The sequence below is a fragment of the Ranitomeya variabilis genome, chromosome 1, assembly GCF_051348905.1.
Source record: "Ranitomeya variabilis isolate aRanVar5 chromosome 1, aRanVar5.hap1, whole genome shotgun sequence".
NCBI classification, from domain to species: Eukaryota; Metazoa; Chordata; class Amphibia; order Anura; family Dendrobatidae; genus Ranitomeya; species Ranitomeya variabilis.
This window is the reverse complement of record NC_135232.1, coordinates 15,922,824-15,936,761: the sequence shown is the minus strand read 5'-3', so window position 1 is coordinate 15,936,761 and position 13,938 is coordinate 15,922,824. Positions and strand designations below refer to the sequence as shown.

Here is a 13,938-nt window from a genome sequence, read left to right as displayed (position 1 = left end):
GTAAACAAAGGACACACTACACCCCTGTGGATCCCTCTATAGGAGCTAACATAAATCCATGATAGGGTATATAGAAAACAGTCAGCCATTACAACATATGCACCACGTGGGATGCTCAAAACTATATAGTGGCCATTGTGACCAGGGTCCTGTCCAGAGGGGTGTGTGTGCCTCTGGACCGGACCCTGGAGCTGTGCACTCTGCTTTGATTAGGTACCATAATAGCTATTTCATGATATGTGTATTTATGTATATTCCTACTCCGTATTGGTCACAATGGCCACTATACAGTTGTGAGCAGCCCACGTGGTGCATATTTTGTAACGGCTGAGTGTTTTTGATATACCCTATCATGGATTTATGTTAGCTCCTATAGAGGGATCCACAGGGGTGTAGTGTGTCCTTTGTTTACAACTGCATATTGCACAGATTGCGTCTATTTTCCAAGTTTTTTTCTGATTTAATGTTTGCTATGTATTTTTATTAATAAAGTTTGTGATTTTTTTGATAACTTTGGACTACAACATCGTTTTTTGTTGCCTTCGGCAATCGTTTTATGATACAATATAGGTATGATAATGATGTCTTGAAAATGGATGGATTTACAGTGATATGTAAAACAAGAATGTAGTGTATTGCTGGAAAATTGATTGTCATAATAAAAATGTTTTTGATTAAAAATAAAAGATTTGGACCTGTGATCCGTCTACGCCTCCCTGTGGTCACATGCTACATAACATGGTAATTGCAATCTATCTGTACCCTACCCTTGTACTACACTCCTGTCTGTATACTTGTATATTGTTTATATATATATATATATATATATATATATATATATATATATATATATATATATATATATATATATACATACATCAGAACCAAAAAACACGAAGTAATATAACTCACAAAAGTATAAAAATTGTATATGTTTATTAATAAATATAAGAAAACAACAAACAAAAATGAAAAATAATAATTACAATCCAGAAGAAATAGACAAAAATTATCACAGAGTCGTATGAATGTTGAGAACTGGGTGCACCAGAACTAGTGTTGCACCATGGACAAAGAGGGGGATTTATAATTTAAAGTGCCAATGCTTCATATATCACAGTAATAGGTATAATACTAAAGTAAGAAGGGATATACCATGTGGTCAAGTGACCGTCATCTTAACAATATAAAAGAGAGCTAGTCTCATATTATCCTCTTACCCTTCTCCTTGTCCATGTGTAGCAACACACGCCCCACGGCGTGTGTTGCTACACATGGACAAGGAGAAGGGTAAGAGGATAATATGAGACTAGCTCTCTTTTATATTGTTAAGATGACGGTCACTTGACCACATGGTATATCCCTTCTTACTTTAGTATTATACCTATTACTGTGATATATGAAGCATTGGCACTTTAAATTATAAATCCCCCTCTTTGTCCATGGTGCAACACTAGTTCTGGTGCACCCAGTTCTCAACATTCATACGACTCTGTGATAATTTTTGTCTATTTCTTCTGGATTGTAATTATTATTTTTCATTTTTGTTTGTTGTTTTCTTATATTTATTAATAAACATATACAATTTTTATACTTTTGTGAGTTATATTACTTCGTGTTTTTTGGTTCTGATTGATTTAGAAGTATCTCAGGGTATTATCCCGATGAGTCCTGGATGATCCAGACAGGACTATTCTCCATGTAGTTATGGTTTCTGTATCTGAGGTTTTGTTCCTATATATATATACACTAGCTGTACTACCCGGCTTCGCCCGGGTTAATGACTGCTGTTAGCAAAATAGAATGTGTTAACAAAAATTTATTCTGCACACAAAAACCACAAAACAAATAGATAGAAATGTAATTATTAAAAGGCAAAAACTAAGCAAATAGAAGCATTTCACAACATATATTAGCTTTGTTATACTGAGAATGTCTTTGTTGCCTATATTAACCAATCAGAGCTCAGGTTAATTAACTGTAGCAAAATAGAAGCTGAGCTGTGATTGGTTGCTATTGGCAGCCTGATAAATCCCCAGCCAACAGGAAGCCCTCCCCCCTGGCAGTATATATTAGCTCACACATACACATAATAGACAGGTCATGTGACTGACAGCTGCCGTATTTCCTATATGGTACATTTGTTGCTCTTGTAGTTTGCTTATTAATCAGATTTTTATTTTTGAAGGACAATACCAGACTTGTGTGTGTTTTAGGGCGAGTTTTATGTGTCAAGTTGTGTGTGTTGAGTTGCGTGTGGCGACATGCATGTAGCGACTTTTGTGAGATGAGTTTTGTGTGGCGACATGCGTGTAGCAACATTTTGTGTGTTGAGTTGCATGTGACAGGTTAGTGTAGCAAGTTGTGTGCAGCAAGATTTGTGCATGGCGAGTTTTGCGCGTGGCGAGTTTTATGTGTGGTGCATTTTGAGTATGTGCAAGTTTTGTGTGAGGCAACTTTTGCATGTGGTGCAACTTTTGTACATGTGGCAATTTTTCTGTGTGTGCAAGTTTTGCATGAGGTGAGTTTTCCATGAGGTGAGTTTTGCACGTGTGGCGAGTTTTGCGTGAGCCTAGTTTTGCATATGGCGAGTTTTGCATGTAGCGAGTTTTGAGTGGTGACTTTTGTGTTTCGACTTTTATGTGGCGAGGTTGGTGTGTGTGTGTGGTGAAATGTGTGCTGAGGGTGGTATATGTGTTCAAGCACGTGGTAGTGTGCGGCGCATTTTGTGTTTGTGTTCATATCCCCGTGTGTGGTGAGTATCCCATGTCGGGGCCCCACCTTAGCAACTGTACGGTATATACTCTTTGTCGCCATCGCTCTCATTCTTTAAGTCCTCATTGTTCACATCTGGCAGCTGTCAATTTTCCTCCAACACTTTTCCCTTCACTTTTTCCCCATTATGTAGATAGGAGCAAAATTGTTTGGTGAATTGGAACGCGCGGGGTTAAAATTTCACCTCACAACATAGCCTATGACGCTCTCGGGGTCCAGACGTGTGACTGTGCAAAATTTTGTGGCTGTAGCTGCGACGGTACAGATGCCAATCCCGGACATACACACATACATACATACACACATTCAGCTTTATATATTAGATATACCTGTATGTAATCTCCTGTATATAGTATATACCTGTGTGTCATCTCACCTATATATAGTATATATCTGTGTGTCATCTCCTGTATATAGTATATACCTGTATGTCATCTCCTCCTATACATAGCATATACCTGTGTCATCTCCTCCTGTATATACTATATACCTGTAGGTAATCTGCTCCTGTATATAGTATATACCTGTGTGTCATCTCCTGTATATAGTATATACCTGTATGTCATCTCCTCCTGTATGTAGTATGTACCTGTATGTCATCTCCTCCTCTATATAGTATATATCTGTGTGTCATCTCTCCTGTATATAGTATATATCTGTGTGTCATCTCCTCCTGTATATAGTATATACCTGTGTGTCATCTCCCCTGTAAATAGTATATACCTGTGTGTCATCTCCTGTATATAGTATATAGCTGTATGCCATCTCCTCCTGTATTAGCCCTCGTTCACACGTTATTTGGTCAGTATTTTTACCTCAGTATTTGTAAGCTAAAATGGCAGCCTGATAAATCCCCAGCCAACAGTAAGCCCACCCCCTGGCAGTATATATTAGCTCACACATACACATAATAGACTGGTCATGTGACTGACAGCTGCCGGATTCCTATATGGTACATTTGTTGCTCTTGTAGTTTGTCTGCTTATTAATCAGATTTTTATTTTTGAAGGATACCAGACTTGTGTGTGTTTTAGGGCGAGTTTCGTGTGTCAAGTTGTGTGTGTTGAGTTGCGTGTGGCGACATGCATGTAGGGACTTTTGTGAGATGAGTTTTGTGTGGCGACATGCGTGTAGCAACTTTTTGTGTGTCGAGTTGCATGTGACAGGTTAGTGTAGCAAGTTGTGTGCAGCAAGTTTTGCGCATGGCGAGTTTTGCGCGTGGCGAGTTTTATGTGTGGTGCCTTTTGAGTATGTGCAAGTTTTGTGTGAGGCAACTTTTGCATGTGTTGCAACTTTTGTGCATGTGGCAATTTTTCTGCGTGTGGCAATTTTTCTGCGTGTGCAAGTTTTGCGTGTGGCGAGTTTTGCACGTGTGGCGAGTTTTGCATGTGGAGAGTTTTGCGCGTGGCGAGTTTTGAGCGGCGACTTTTGTGTTTCTACTTTTATGTGGCGAGGTTGGTGTATGTGTGGTGAAATGTGCACTGAGGGTGGTATATGTGTTCGAGCACGTGGTAGTGTGTGGCGCATTTTGTGTGTGTGTTCATATCCCCGTGGTGGTGTGATTATCCCATGTTGGGGCCCCACCTTAGCAACTGTACAGTATATACTCTTTGGTGCCATCGCTGTCATTCTTTAAGTCCCCCTTGTTCACATCTGGCAGCTGTTAATTTGCCTCCAACACTTTTCCTTTCATTTTTTCCCCATTATGTAGATAGGGGCAAAATTGTTTGGTGACTTGGAAAGCGCGGGGTTAAAATTTCACCTCACAATATAGCTTTGACGCTCTCAGGGTCCAGACGTGTGACTGTGCAAAATTTTGTGCCTGTAGCTGCGACGCCTCCAACACTTTTCCTTTCACTTTTTCCCCATTATGTAGATAGGGGCAAAATTGTTTGGTGAATTGGAAAGCGCGGGGTTAAAATTTCACCTCACAACATAGCCTATGACGCTCTCGGGGTCCAGACGTGTGACTGTGCAAAATTTTGTGGCTGTAGCTGCTACGGTTCAGATGCCAATCCCGGACATACATACATACATACATACATACACACACACACACATTCAGCTTTATATATTAGACTAGCTGTACTACCCGGCTTCGCCCGGGTTAATGACTGCTGTTAGCAAAATAGAATGTGTTAACAAAAATTTATTCTGCACACAAAAACCACAAAACAAATAGATAGAAATGTAATTATTAAAAGGCAAAAACTAAGCAAATAGAAGCATTTCACAACATATATTAGCTTTGTTATACTGAGAATGTCTTTGTTGCCTATATTAACCAATCAGAGCTCAGGTTAATTAACTGTAGCAAAATAGAAGCTGAGCTGTGATTGGTTGCTATTGGCAGCCTGATAAATCCCCAGCCAACAGGAAGCCCTCCCCCCTGGCAGTATATATTAGCTCACACATACACATAATAGACAGGTCATGTGACTGACAGCTGCCGTATTTCCTATATGGTACATTTGTTGCTCTTGTAGTTTGCTTATTAATCAGATTTTTATTTTTGAAGGATAATACCAGACTTGTGTGTGTTTTAGGGCGAGTTTCATGTGTCAAGTTGTGTGTGTTGAGTTGCGTGTGGCGACATGCATGTAGCGACTTTTGTGAGATGAGTTTTGTGTGGCGACATGCGTGTAGCAACATTTTGTGTGTTGAGTTGCATGTGACAGGTTAGTGTAGCAAGTTGTGTGCAGCAAGATTTGTGCATGGCGAGTTTTGCGCATGGCGAGTTTTATGTGTGGTGCATTTTGAGTATGTGCAAGTTTTGTGTGAGGCAACTTTTGCATGTGGTGCAACTTTTGTACATGTGGCAATTTTTCTGTGTGTGCAAGTTTTGCATGAGGTGAGTTTTCCATGAGGTGAGTTTTGCACGTGTGGCGAGTTTTGCGTGAGCCTAGTTTTGCATATGGCGAGTTTTGCATGTAGCGAGTTTTGAATGTAGCGAGTTTTGAGTGGTGACTTTTGTGTTTCGACTTTTATGTGGCGAGGTTGGTGTGTGTGTGTGGTGAAATGTGTGCTGAGGGTGGTATATGTGTTCAAGCACGTGGTAGTGTGTGGCGCATTTTGTGTTTGTGTTCATATCCCCGTGTGTGGTGAGTATCCCATGTCGGGGCCCCACCTTAGCAACTGTACGGTATATACTCTTTGTCGCCATCGCTCTCATTCTTTAAGTCCTCATTGTTCACATCTGGCAGCTGTCAATTTTCCTCCAACACTTTTCCCTTCACTTTTTCCCCATTATGTAGATAGGAGCAAAATTGTTTGGTGAATTGGAACGCGCGGGGTTAAAATTTCACCTCACAACATAGCCTATGACGCTCTCGGGGTCCAGACGTGTGACTGTGCAAAATTTTGTGGCTGTAGCTGCGACGGTACAGATGCCAATCCCGGACATACACACATACATACATACACACATTCAGCTTTATATATTAGATATACCTGTATGTAATCTCCTGTATATAGTATATACCTGTGTGTCATCTCACCTATATATAGTATATATCTGTGTGTCATCTCCTGTATATAGTATATACCTGTATGTCATCTCCTCCTATACATAGCATATACCTGTGTCATCTCCTCCTGTATATACTATATACCTGTAGGTAATCTGCTCCTGTATATAGTATATACCTGTGTGTCATCTCCTCCTGTATATAGTATATACCTGTATGTCATCTCCTCCTGTATGTAGTATGTACCTGTATGTCATCTCCTCCTCTATATAGTATATACCTGTGTGTCATCTCTCCTGTATATAGTATATATCTGTGTGTCATCTCCTCCTGTATATAGTATATACCTGTGTGTCATCTCCCCTGTAAATAGTATATACCTGTGTGTCATCTCCTGTATATAGTATATAGCTGTATGTCATCTCCTCCTGTATTAGCCCTCGTTCACACGTTATTTGGTCAGTATTTTTACCTCAGTATTTGTAAGCTAAAATGGCAGCCTGATAAATCCCCAGCCAACAGTAAGCCCACCCCCTGGCAGTATATATTAGCTCACACATACACATAATAGACTGGTCATGTGACTGACAGCTGCCGGATTCCTATATGGTACATTTGTTGCTCTTGTAGTTTGTCTGCTTATTAATCAGATTTTTATTTTTGAAGGATACCAGACTTGTGTGTGTTTTAGGGCGAGTTTCGTGTGTCAAGTTGTGTGTGTTGAGTTGCGTGTGGCGACATGCATGTAGGGACTTTTGTGAGATGAGTTTTGTGTGGCGACATGCGTGTAGCAACTTTTTGTGTGTCGAGTTGCATGTGACAGGTTAGTGTAGCAAGTTGTGTGCAGCAAGTTTTGCGCATGGCGAGTTTTGCGCGTGGCGAGTTTTATGTGTGGTGCCTTTTGAGTATGTGCAAGTTTTGTGTGAGGCAACTTTTGCATGTGTTGCAACTTTTGTGCATGTGGCAATTTTTCTGCGTGTGGCAATTTTTCTGCGTGTGCAAGTTTTGCGTGTGGCGAGTTTTGCACGTGTGGCGAGTTTTGCATGTGGAGAGTTTTGCGCGTGGCGAGTTTTGAGCGGCGACTTTTGTGTTTCTACTTTTATGTGGCGAGGTTGGTGTATGTGTGGTGAAATGTGCACTGAGGGTGGTATATGTGTTCGAGCACGTGGTAGTGTGTGGCGCATTTTGTGTGTGTGTTCATATCCCCGTGGTGGTGTGATTATCCCATGTTGGGGCCCCACCTTAGCAACTGTACAGCATATACTCTTTGGTGCCATCGCTGTCATTCTTTAAGTCCCCCTTGTTCACATCTGGCAGCTGTTAATTTGCCTCCAACACTTTTCCTTTCATTTTTTCCCCATTATGTAGATAGGGGCAAAATTGTTTGGTGAATTGGAAAGCGCGGGGTTAAAATTTCACCTCACAATATAGCTTTGACGCTCTCAGGGTCCAGACGTGTGACTGTGCAAAATTTTGTGCCTGTAGCTGCGACGCCTCCAACACTTTTCCTTTCACTTTTTCCCCATTATGTAGATAGGGGCAAAATTGTTTGGTGAATTGGAAAGCGCGGGGTTAAAATTTCACCTCACAACATAGCCTATGACGCTCTCGGGGTCCAGACGTGTGACTGTGCAAAATTTTGTGGCTGTAGCTGCTACGGTTCAGATGCCAATCCCGGACATACATACATACATACATACATACATACATACACACACACACACATTCAGCTTTATATATTAGATGTATCTTTCTAGTGCGCCTTTCAGCGATTAAGTATAAAATTAATCTTGGGCTGCTCTATTATCTTGATTCACAAATTCCCACGTCCGCACACTCTTTTGGTTATTATAGGCTACCCCGGGGTTGGTTTCTGACCCGTTATAAACCTGTTGTCTATTGGGGCTTATAGCGAACGAGCAACTGGTGGCAGCATACCGTACTGTGTTAGTGAGGAACTCTGACAGTGACAGCCGGGAGGTTTACATATATATCCCCAGACTGGACTGGTGGTATATATTCCCCCTCATTGGGAGATCTTCAATATCTTGTACCTATAAGGGAAACCTCTCTGGCAACTATTTGCCCTCGGTGCAGTTCCCTGACTGACCTGGGGTAAGTGTTGGCACCAGAGAGCAGATCCCTGCTGGGTCATTCTCCTTCCCAGAGGTGAATGAAGTCGACACACCCCTTCCCCTGTGTGATCCGTTAAACTCTTGATGGATATTCCTTGGCGTTGATTACCGAGTGGCGCCCCTGGATTTGTCCCTTTTTGTGTGACCAACTTGGATGCAGATTCTAAGGTACTATATCTATGTTTGATGTTATGTTCGCCCAGTCTCAATAAAAGTTGTTGGATTGATCATTGGCCTGCTGTCCTTGCCTGCTTTGTCACAAACTGGTGGCAGCGGTGGATTCAGAGCAGAAGGAATGGAGAACGGCGGCCCAGCAGTGAATGGTGACAGAGCCTCAGGATACAGGAAATGGACTGTGGGGAACCTATATACAAAGGCCCGTGAATTAGGAGTGAGTTACAAAGGAATATCCAAAGATCGACTTATTGAGGTTTTGGAAGAAGCTATCCTTCAAGATGGCACTGGAGGAAAGATGGGACCTGGTGGTAAATACCCAGAGGAGTCAGTGGGTTGTGTGATATGAGGAGGAGATAGCATTGCTTGGGGATGAAGCCAGCATAGAAGACAAACGGGAGGCCAGTCGGGGAGCCCATGAAAGGAAGCTCTCTGTGGAAGCAGCTAGACGCCCCAGGCAGACATCAATCACAATACCCACCATGAGGGAAACCTCAAGAGTATCTGCAAATACTTTAAGCCATTTAATAAGGCTTCAGGGGACATTGAGGGATTTTTCCAAGATTTTGACCATCAATGTCAGTTAATGGAAATCCCAGAAATGGAGCAGGTCAGACATCTGGTGGGGCTCTTAGAGGGTGAAGCTGCTGAAGAATATCGAGCTATGGACCCTCAGTGGAATATGAATATGAGGACATTAATGAAACCATCCTGGAACATTATACATTAATTCCAGAGACTTACAGTTCCTCTCAGTTCCGCTCCTTAGCCTTTAACGGGGAAGGCTCGTTTAAAATGCATGTACATAGGATCAAACAGGCGTGTCATCGCTAGCTGGAAGGAGAGAGGGCCTTAACTCAGGAGACCATCATCCAGGTCATCCTAAAGGAACAGTTCTTTGCTAAATGCCCCACTGAGATCAGGGAAAAGGTGCATGAGAGAAAAACATGTTAATCACCTTCCAGCTAGTCCTGCCCCTTAATCTGAAACAAAGAGAGAAAGTAGTAGAGCGCAGGTGTTATGGTTGTGGGCAGCTGCAGCCACATGCCTAGCTAAGCAGTGGAGAAATCGGTCTCAACCCTGATAACCACCTCATGCACCTTCACGTGGATATCGACCTCCAGGTTTCCTTTCCTCCATCCTCAGAGTGCAAATGGAACGAGTGCAATACAGCACAGATGTTACTGATGTGGGCAGCCTGGGCATCTGCAAGATACATGCCCTAAGGGTCAATTGAGGAATGGCCCTGCACCAATTCGTCCTATCAATTATTTACAGCCAAATACAATGGCGGAAGAGGTGCCTACCCCTCCAAATTGACCTGCCTAATTGTTCAGACACCCATGTTTGACCATTATTGGTTTATGGGGTGCGGGCCACAGCCAAGAGTTCCTCTAATCCTCAAAGAAAGCACTTACAGGAGGTCATGATGGACGGTCCGAGAGTTCTTGGTTTTTGTGACTGGGGCATTTCTCACCATGGCTGATCCCAGAGTGGTTCTCCCAGAGGCAATACAGCATGGACATGGGATTACCATTGATTTAGCTGTAGGCCAATGGAGGATAACCCCAAAAGCAAGCGTCAAACTGGACTTTGACATTGAGATCAAGCAATGTGTGGTTGGTATTATGAGGGGCCTGACTGCGGATATGGTCCTAGGAAATGATGTGGGAGAGCTGCAATGTCAATTTATGGGTGCAAGAAGCAGAGTTTAACCCCTTCATGACCGTGGGATTTTCCGTTTTCGTTTTTCACTCCCCTCCTTCCCAGAGCCATAACTTTTTTATTTTTCCGTTAATTTGGCCATGTGAGGGCTTATTTTTTGCGGGACGAGTTGTACTTTTGAACGACATCATTGGTTTTACCATGTCGTGTACTAGAAAACGGGAAAAAAATTCCAAGTGCGGTGAAATTGCAAAAAAAGTGCAATCCCACACTTGTTTTTTGCTTGTCTATTTTCCTAGGTTCACTAAATGCTAAAACTGAGCTGCCATTATGATTCTCCAGGTCAGTACGAGTTCATAGACACCTAACATGTCTAGGTTATTTTTTACCTAAGTGGTGAAAAAAAATTCCAAACTTTGCTAAAAAAAAAAAAAAAAAAAAATTGCGCCATTTTCCGATACCCGTAGCGTCTCCATTTTTCGTGATCTGGGGTCAGGTGAGGGCTTATTTTTTGCGTGCTGAGCTGGCGTTTTTAATGATACCATTTCGGTGCAGATACATTCTTTTGATCGCCCGTTATTACATTTTAATGCAATGTCGCGGCGACCAAAAAAACGTAATTCTGGCGTTTCGAATTTTTTTCTCGTTACGCCGTTTAGCGATCAGGTTAATGCTTTTTTTTATTGATAGATCGGGCGATTCTGAACGCGGCGATACCAAATATGTGTATGTTTGATTTTTTTTTTATTGATTTATTTTGATTGGGGCAAAAGGGGGGTGATTTAAACTTTTTTGTTTTTTTTATTTTTTTCACATTTTTTTTTACTTTTTTTTTTCACTTTTGCCATGCTTCTATAGCCTCCATGGGAGGCTAGATGCAGGCACAACCCGATCGGCTCTGCTATGTAGCAGCGATCATAAGATCGCTGCTACACAGCAGAATTACAGGTGTGCTGTGAGCGCCGACCACAGGGTGGCGCTCACAGCTACCGAGGATCAGTAACCATAGAGGTCTCAAGGACCTCTATGGTTACCTTCCTGACACATCGCCGACCCCCGATCATGGTGACGGGGGTCGGCGATGATGTCATATCCGGCCGCCCGGCCGGATGCGGTAGTTAAATGCCGCTGTCTGCGTTTGACAGCGGCATTTAACTAGTTAATAGGTGCGGGCAGATCGCGATTCTGCCCGCGCCTATTGCGGGCACATGTCAGCTGTTCAAAACAGCTGACATGTCCCGGCTTTGATGCGGGCTCACCGCGGAGCCCTGCATCAAAGCAGGGGACCTGACGTCGGACGTACTATCCCGTCCGATGTCAGTAAGGGGTTAAGTAAAAGAGGATATGAAATGGAGCCCAGCCTTCAACTCTACAACTTTCCCATACAGTAAAGAAGAGACAGTCAACACCAAAATGCTGATTGATTGTCCAAACAGGAGGAGCCATGAGTCATGTCGGCCACGTCTAAGTGTACTTGACAGGTGACCTGTTGAGGTCACTAGTTTGTACCCAACTTGAGGGGGGAAGGGGTTGTAACAGAGTGTCACCCCCAGCCTGTACACATTTATCATACTGTGATCAGGCCTATATTGGCATTCTTTGTCCTGTATCTGGTGGGGTTATGTTTGTCTTTGTTCCTCTCTACAGGGGGGGCATCCCCAATACACAAACTTTGCAGACAGGCTGAGACTGGGCTTCTGGAACATTCTTAATCCTTGGAGCTATGTTTAAGGAGGTGGGTGTTAGTATCTCTGCCCAACAAGGGGGCTGATCCCAAAAGAGGTAGTAGGATAATAAGCCACATGTTACTTGATGGTGTGCCTTGGGAAGAGTGACGATCTGCTGCTGCCAGTTCTTGTGCCATCTATGGAGATTGGAGATCATTTGCCACATAGAGTTGTGTGGTCTCATCACCCTGCTGGATTTGAGGACTGAATCTAAAGACTGTTGATGGATATTCTTTTAGATTGGACTACCGGGTGGCGCCCCCGGATTTGTCCCTTTTTGCGTGACCACCTGCAGATTTTAAGGAACAATATCTACATTTGATGTTATATTCACCCAGTCTCAATAAAAGTTGTTGGATTGTACATTGGCCTGCGGTCCCTGCCTGCTCTGACACACACCCCATCACAGTGTCATAGCAAATTGTAGGTTGGCTTTTTTGTACATGAAGGAGACTTTTTATGTAGACCTCACCCATACATGCCATTCAGCGTCTATGGGAGAGAGGGGGGCAGAGGGAAAAGTTGGAGCTTGACACGCTGAGACATATATAATAAGCCGTTGTAAGTGAATATAGCTGGTGGGTGCCATAGCTGCTGGTGATTTCAGCCGAAATGAGGAAGAAGGAAGGGAGTTTCCAGCACATCCATCCAGTTTGAATAAAATTTCAATTTTATTTGAACATTTTAAAAAACAATTTTTAAAAAGCGAGAAAGAGACTCTCTGCCTGACGCGTTTCTGGCGCACCACGGCGCCCTTAGTCATAGTATCCAATACAAAATATATGGACAGGTGTATATATAACAAGGAAACAATCACAAGCATAGCAATTAATGACATTGGAAAAATAACAGCTGGACACACATAGCATAAATGTCTCCTTTCAAACCATATCAAAATTGCATACATTTGTAATTTATATCACCACATAGTTGTAGAGTCTTTCTCTCTTTTTTAAAATTGTTTTTTAAAATATTCAAATAAAATTGAAATTTTACTCAAACTGGATGGACGTGCTGGAAACTCCCTGCCTTCTTCCCCGGTGGTTATAAATGGTAGATTCTCTAACTGGGTCGCTGTGACCAGTGGGGACTGCAGGGGTCTGTGTTGGGACCTGTTCTCTTCAACATATTTATTAACAATCTGGTAGAAGGTTTACACAGTAAAATATCGATATTTGCAGATGACACAAAACTATGTAAAGCAGTCAGTACAAGAGAAGATAGTATTCTGCTACAGATGGATCTGGATAAGTTGGAAACTTGGCCCGAGAGGTGGCAGATGCGGTTTAACAATGATAAATGTAAGGTTATACACATGGGAAGAAGGAATCAATATCACCATTACACACTGAACGGGAAACCACTGGGTAAATGTGACATGGAGAAGGACTTGGGGATCCTAGTTAATGATAAACCTACCTGGAGCAGCCAGGCAGCGGCTGCCAAGGCAAACAGGATCATGGGGTGCATTAAAACAGGTCTGGATACACATGATGAGAGCATTATACTGCCTCTGTACAAATCCCTGGTTAGACCGCACATGGAGCACTGTGTACAGTTTTGGGCACATGTGGTCAGGGAAGATATAATGGAACTAGAGCGAGTACATAGGAGGGCAAAAAAATTAATAAAGGGAATGGGGAACTACAATACCCAGAGAGATTAGCAGAACTAGGACTACAGTTAGTCCTCGGGTTACAACGGTCTCGAGTTACATCGTTTCGTGGTTACAACGCTTTATACGAGGCCTCGTTCCGACTTACACGGTTTGCGTCGTAAGTCGAACTACATGCAACTACGTGCAGTGGCAGAAGAATAGAGTCCAGTACTGTACACTGTACCCGGTTACACGAGGAAAACGAGTCTCCTGCACGCCATAACACCCTAATTATGTAGGGTACTGTGTTAGGATAGGTGTTTGGATAGGCTAAGTGTTTGCAGTACTGTACTGTTATTATGGTACAGTACTGTATGAATGTATGGTCCGACTTACAT

The 13,938-nt window shown here is 42.6% G+C and overlaps 1 protein-coding gene across 1 annotated transcript in view; it reads left to right on the top strand.

Moving 5' to 3' along the window:
- Positions 1 to 13,938, top strand: part of LOC143793562 (uncharacterized) — a 293,906-nt gene that overhangs the window by 33,004 nt on the left and 246,964 nt on the right. The gene's annotated exons all lie outside the window — the stretch shown is intronic.